Source organism: Heloderma suspectum, chromosome 6, assembly GCF_057233095.1.
Source record: "Heloderma suspectum isolate Gila_16-S chromosome 6, 16-S_ref, whole genome shotgun sequence".
NCBI lineage: Eukaryota > Metazoa > Chordata > Lepidosauria > Squamata > Helodermatidae > Heloderma > Heloderma suspectum.
The window spans coordinates 114528886-114535004 of record NC_139463.1 but is presented as its reverse complement, the minus strand read 5'-3'; positions in this window follow the sequence as shown (position 1 = coordinate 114535004).

The window sequence follows — 6119 nt, the reverse complement described above, 5'->3', positions numbered from 1 at the left end:
TGATAATGATAAGACCACCACTTGAGGCCTGCTCAACTCATACACGCAGAGCTGCAAGACTCTATTAGCCTGATAGAACATTCCCACTGTGTCATGCCTCCCTTGGACTCGTCCAAGGATGAAGGGAAATGGCAGGCTCCCAGGACTAGCAAAGAAGCAGCTCAAGCCCCCCCCCCCAGTCGCTGATCAATGCCCTGCTGCAGCCCCTCCATTGGATTCAGAGGGCAAAGTTTCACTGACCCCAGCAGAGCAAAGGCAGCTTCATGTGAAAGAACAATGGAGGTGAGCCTCTGCTGGGTAAGATGGAGAGGCTCCGAGAAACCAGAGAACTAATTGCCAGCAGCTGCCCCAGGATGGTGTAGTTAAAAGCAGGAAGCAGGCAGGGGCAAAACTGCTGGAGAACAACATTGTATCTACACAGCGAATCTCATCAGCCTCACCTTAGACCCTGAGCCTGAAGCTCACCCTATACTCTTGAATCCCTGGTGTTTGACTCTGGACTGGTAAAAGGACTTCTCTCTGCCTCGCTGACTCATCTCTATGGAATTGGTAAACTTCCCAGCTCTGGGCATCCTCCCTCCTTCCCTGGCCTTGGGCAGGTTTATGATCCACTTATCGGCAAGTGATTTATTGCAGCTGTTGCATACCAGCTGTGGTCAGCCAGTCCAGTAAGGACTGACACACTGGAGGATGGGAGTCAGAGAGGATGTGGGAAGGAGGCAGACTTGCCATAGGCCCTGAAGTGGGGAGTTAGGCCAGAAAAGGCTGAGGAAGCAGGAGAAGGCTTCAGTACCACAGTCTGATAGAACACTCACATTAGAGAGAGGGAGTTTCTTGTTATGTTCAGTTTTATACTATTCCAGATCCCCAGAAAAATTGTTGTTCCTTTGAAACTCCAAAAAATCTCTCTTCTCTCTTTATTTGGAGTGCAGGTGCAAACACCTTCTTTCGCTTCTTCATCACAACCACCAGGAATGCCATTAACAGAAAGTCATTCCATGTCTTCCAGATCACACAGAACCAGCTATAACTGCTTTAGAATTATCTGGGAACTTGATTTTGTTTTAAAATATATATTTGCTAAAATGTATTGCCCAACTTTCTACAAAGTATTTTCCTCAAGATGGTCATCAGCAAATATCAAGAAAAATATACCTATAAACAATGAGAATAATATATAATACCATAATTAAAAACACACAAACCACTCCAGAAAGTTACTGACAACAGAATGAAGATTTTTCTACAGTTTTCCTGAAAGAAAATGTGTCTTTTTGACGTACACCTCTGGTTTGAAAACATCCCATCTGGACATGAAGCACAATCATAGCAGCAAAATGTCTCTCCCTCCTTCTTTTTCTTGCTGTAACCAGGGTAGGTGTTGTCATTACACAGAGAACGAGGTGGCACCTATCCAATATTATTGGAAGAGCTTAGTATTAAGAAAAAGTTTGGGAATTCATCTTGATTCAGTTAATCTACCAATAAACAGGAAGGTCAATGACATGCAATATAAGATCTAGAAATGTACAAGTGGGAAGAATACATGTTGTACTTAGCATACAAACTCAAGAAGTTTAGAATTCCCATAGTTAGCTGGGCTAGTGGTCCAACTAGCTTAACATTTCTTCTAAGTCCATCAACTAGAGACTTGTCTCAGGTTTCACTAGAGAGGAATGACGGACATATTTATCTCTCTGTTCTCTGTTAGGTACTAGTCAACGTTAGTCAGAAAATGTCTTCTCTGGATGTTACATTTTCATTGCTGTTTCTTTTCAGAACTGGAACAGCTACCCTCCATATCTTACTCTTTTAGAAAACCATTTTTCCAATAAAATGCAATAGTCCGGTTAGTTTCAAGTTAATTATATATTACATGAGAAATGCTTCCTTTGTGTGTGTGTGTGTGTGTGTGTGTGTGTGAGAGAGAGAGAGAGAGAGAGAGAGAGAGAGAGAGAGAGCAGTTATTTTCCCACCTGGGTCAAGGCTCTCTGCCATTCAATTCTGTTCCCATTAATGGTGAATCTGTTGCTTGGAATAGCATGCCATTTGTTGCTATCCTCGATGCTGGATCAAATCCACTAAATTGTGTGTGTCTCGTTCTTCCTGTGCAACTCCACATCCGTGAAGAATGGGATTTGTGGCAGGAACACACCCCAAGACATCTTCCTCTCTCAATTGCTCTACCACTGCTAGCTATCAATATGGCCACCCACTGCTGTTGTCACCAAGGAAAAAGTAGGAAACAAAAGGAGGAGACAGAAAATGGGGAGGGGAGGAAAGAGACCATTTTGCTGGGTGCTGCTATGCAAGAACACCTCACCATGTCCTCCTCCTCCTCCCTCCCTCTCTCTCTTTCTTCATATGTCCTGACTCAAAGGTTCTTTTAAAATACGTTACCAGTATGGAGGCAACTCAGGATTGCCTATTTAACTAAACATAATTAGAGTCCTCCCAAAACTGGTTTCCATCTTAGGGTAAGATAAATGTCATTCTGCAAGTGGCACCCACCCCCTGGGGAATGGAGATTTAGCGCTTCCAGGGGCAAATGGAAATGAGCAAAAACACTTATTTCTGGAACAGGGCAGGTCAGTGGAGCTCACATAAGGGGGCTCCACTGACCTGTCCGGATCCAGAAATAAGCATTTTTGCTCGTTTCAGGGCTTTCTTTAGGAAGCATTACACCTCTGCTGTGCAAGCGGTGGGTCTCAATTGCACAGCAGAACTGGCAGGATCCACTGCTTGCCCCACAGAATCAGCAGGGAGCATAAGCAGCAACAGCCACTCACTCTGCAACATTTCCCATGCAGGGGGCAGGGGCACTTTTCAAGAGGGGCATTCAGAGATGGCCCTTGCCTCCTTTTCTCATCAGCCCTTCATCTGCTTCAACTGCTGTTTTGCTGCTCTCTTGGTCACCCACTGCCTCCACCATCGATTCACCTGTTCACTGCAGCTGCTGCAGTCCTAGAGTAGCCTTAACAGGTGGCAACTGCAGGATAGGGCTGTAGGTGAGGAGGAGAAGGAGGTGGCAGAGGCAGCCAGTTGGACAGGGGATATAACAGGCTGGCCAACTAAGGGGCAGTGGCATTGGAACACTCCCCCTGCAATCATCACTGATGACATGACAACTTCTCTCCCAAAACATAGCAAAAAAGAAAGTGGAATGGTGCACCTACACCAGTGGATGGTGTCAGTTTGGTATCACTCTACCCCAAATTACCACATATTTCCCTTTCAAACAAAAATGTGAAATGTTGTGGGGAGAAATAGAAGAAAACAGAAGGATAACGGTTTTGTCTAAAGGCCTAGTAGACATCCACAATTGATGCATGCCAGTTCACAATAAAAGCCTCATCTAGAAAAGCTCCAAAATATCTGGAGGATCACAAGTTGCCCACCCCTGAGCTAGACCTTTAATTTAAAGTAATTTGTTGTTTAGAGCATCTCTACACCAGCCTAATATCCCACATTTAAAATGGGGCTTTCTGCCTCTGTTTTAAATGCAGGATCACAACAGACTCCCTTTACACATGCTTCCTTTCCCCCCTCCCCTTTCCCCCTCCTACTCCCCATTATCTGAGTCTTCCATATGTTTCATTGATCTAGCTCCTCTTCTTCAGGGTTTTCCTTTTTTCACAAGGGAACTCATTATCTCCGATCTATTTAAAAATGGAACAAAGGTCATTTAGTGCGGGAGACACCCTGGAGGTTCATGATGTCATCTGAAGGGCCCACAAACTTCGGTGAGTGAGCAATCTCAATAGCAGGATAAAAGCTCCATGTGAAGATGCCCTTAGTGGTCAATGGCATACTGTCTAGTGCATGCCACACCATTGTACAGTATCAAGGTCATGAAAACTGATGTTGTCAGCAAGGAAAGGTTACCTGCCAGGGTTCTATGTTCTGAGGAGACATTCTACCTCTTCCCTCTATTGTTCTCTGGTAGGCTCTAGATGAGACCAAGATGTGTAAGGCATGTGCCACAGTGTAGACAGCATTATAGATACTGTAGCTGTGGCCGGTCATACTCATTTCAAAAAGAGATGCAGGAAGGTTCTCCAACATCTCCTCTCCAGTACATGGCGTAATTAAGAAAATTTAAGTGGAGTTTGAAAATTTACAACTGAATGCTTGTTCCCAAAAATCTTTAATAAAACCATCTTCATTGGCCCAAGTAGGATTTACAAGCTCAAGAAATTCTTGGAAGCCTTGAAGCTCCTTTGATGGAATTGTAAAGGAGATAGCACCATGGAACATTTGCATATCAATACCACCAGCCAATTGAAAGTTATTTAATGCGAAATCAATTTGTGCCATTGTAATCCATATTTTTGCTTCAGAGAACTGTGCCTTAGACTGAGGAAATATGAGCTGAATTATCCTGCTTGCCATTATACCACCTTGCAACCATTTAATGGATGCATTTTCACCATGTACTACAACTGCGTTGGCTTTGCTTGTTATGAAAGCTGGCAAAATCTTTCTGTTATAGATCATTTCATTTATGTTATGGTAAACATACAATGTTTTCTGAAATCTTTCTGTGAAGGCTGAACAGATCCTGTTCTGCAAAAGCAGTGGCTCCATGGTCTGCAAGAAATGATCTCCACCATCGTCATCTGTAGTGATGAGCCCCACCCATCTCCATTGGAAATGTAGAAGTAACTGGACACATCCTTGGTATTGCAGGGCTTCATTGGGGACCATGCGGTAAAAAGAAGGGGAATTGGTTTGATCATTCACTGCAGGTTCAAATGAGCCATATGAAATCTAAAAAAGAAAAGAAAAGCCAGAGATTCTAGTATGAGTATATAAATGGCCCCTGCATTGATTATATACTCACTTAGGGAGCAATCCTATGGGTGGCACCCTTGTTTCTCATAAGCCCCCAAACTCACAGGCTTATACTCATCCAGTGCAGAGCAGGAGGAGCAGCAGAAGTGATCTTCATCTCCCTGTCTTCCTGCCTGGCATTTTCACTAGGCAGCCTTTTCAGCCCATCTAGTGAAAGCATTTCAAAGGGGGAGGGAAGGAGGCTGGAGAGACCTCAGGATAACTTGTATCCTGGCCTCTCCAAGCTCCTTCCTTCCCTGCCCATCCAAATGCCCTCTGAGAGGCAACCAGCACAGTTCTTTCTGTTCCAGGCGTGAGGGGGGTTGAAGCACTGTATCTGACCTTAGATCTGAGAATCCAAAGTATCCTATGGAACCTCAGACACTGTCTATTTATTTATTTAATTATTACATTATTACAATTAAGTCTTTAAGTATCTTATCACACTTAAATATTTTAAGTATTTATGTATAGTGTACTTACGTATCCTATGGCACCTCAGACACTGTCTATTTAATTATCTATTTAATCATTTAATTATTATCTTGTTCCTTTACTTTAAGCTTTGTTTTTTCATCCCGATGGACCACCAAGGCAGATTATATGGTATCACAAAATGCAATTACCTTTTTAATGTCATTAAAACATTTCAGTTAAAACTCATGGAGTTAGCACCACCTTTATATTTGCTTTCTAGATCAGAAAAGTAATTCTATCACAGTTTTTCAAGCCAGAAATGAATGGGGGAAGGGGGCAGAGAAGGGACAAATTGGATGTTGAAGGGGTAAACTCTTCTAAATAAATTCCTGGACTGAACTGAACTGACTATTTGTCAGTCTAACAGTAAAAATAAAAGAGAATATTTCTTAGTGCAAGTAACACTGCTTTGAATAACATTTACGAAGAATTATGTTTAGCATGAAAACCTTAATTAAAATTGTAATATTATTTTTTAAAAATAACTACATCAATTTACAGATGTTTCTAAAAAGGAAAGTTTTTTTTCCCACTGAATAAGCACTAAAAAGGGCAACCTCCTTGATTTTTTTTTGGATGTGGGGGAATATTTATTTATTTATTTACAATATTTATATACTGCTCCACATCAAAAGATTTTGGAGTGGTGAACAGCAAAGATAAAATGATAAAACACCATGTTAAAACAATTAAAACATTTTAAAAGAAACAAATTCTGATAAGACCAAATTTAATAAACTGCAGTTGGTCACTCAAGGAAGGCTTCCGGAAATAACAATGTTTTCAGGAGGCACTGGAAACAACACAGT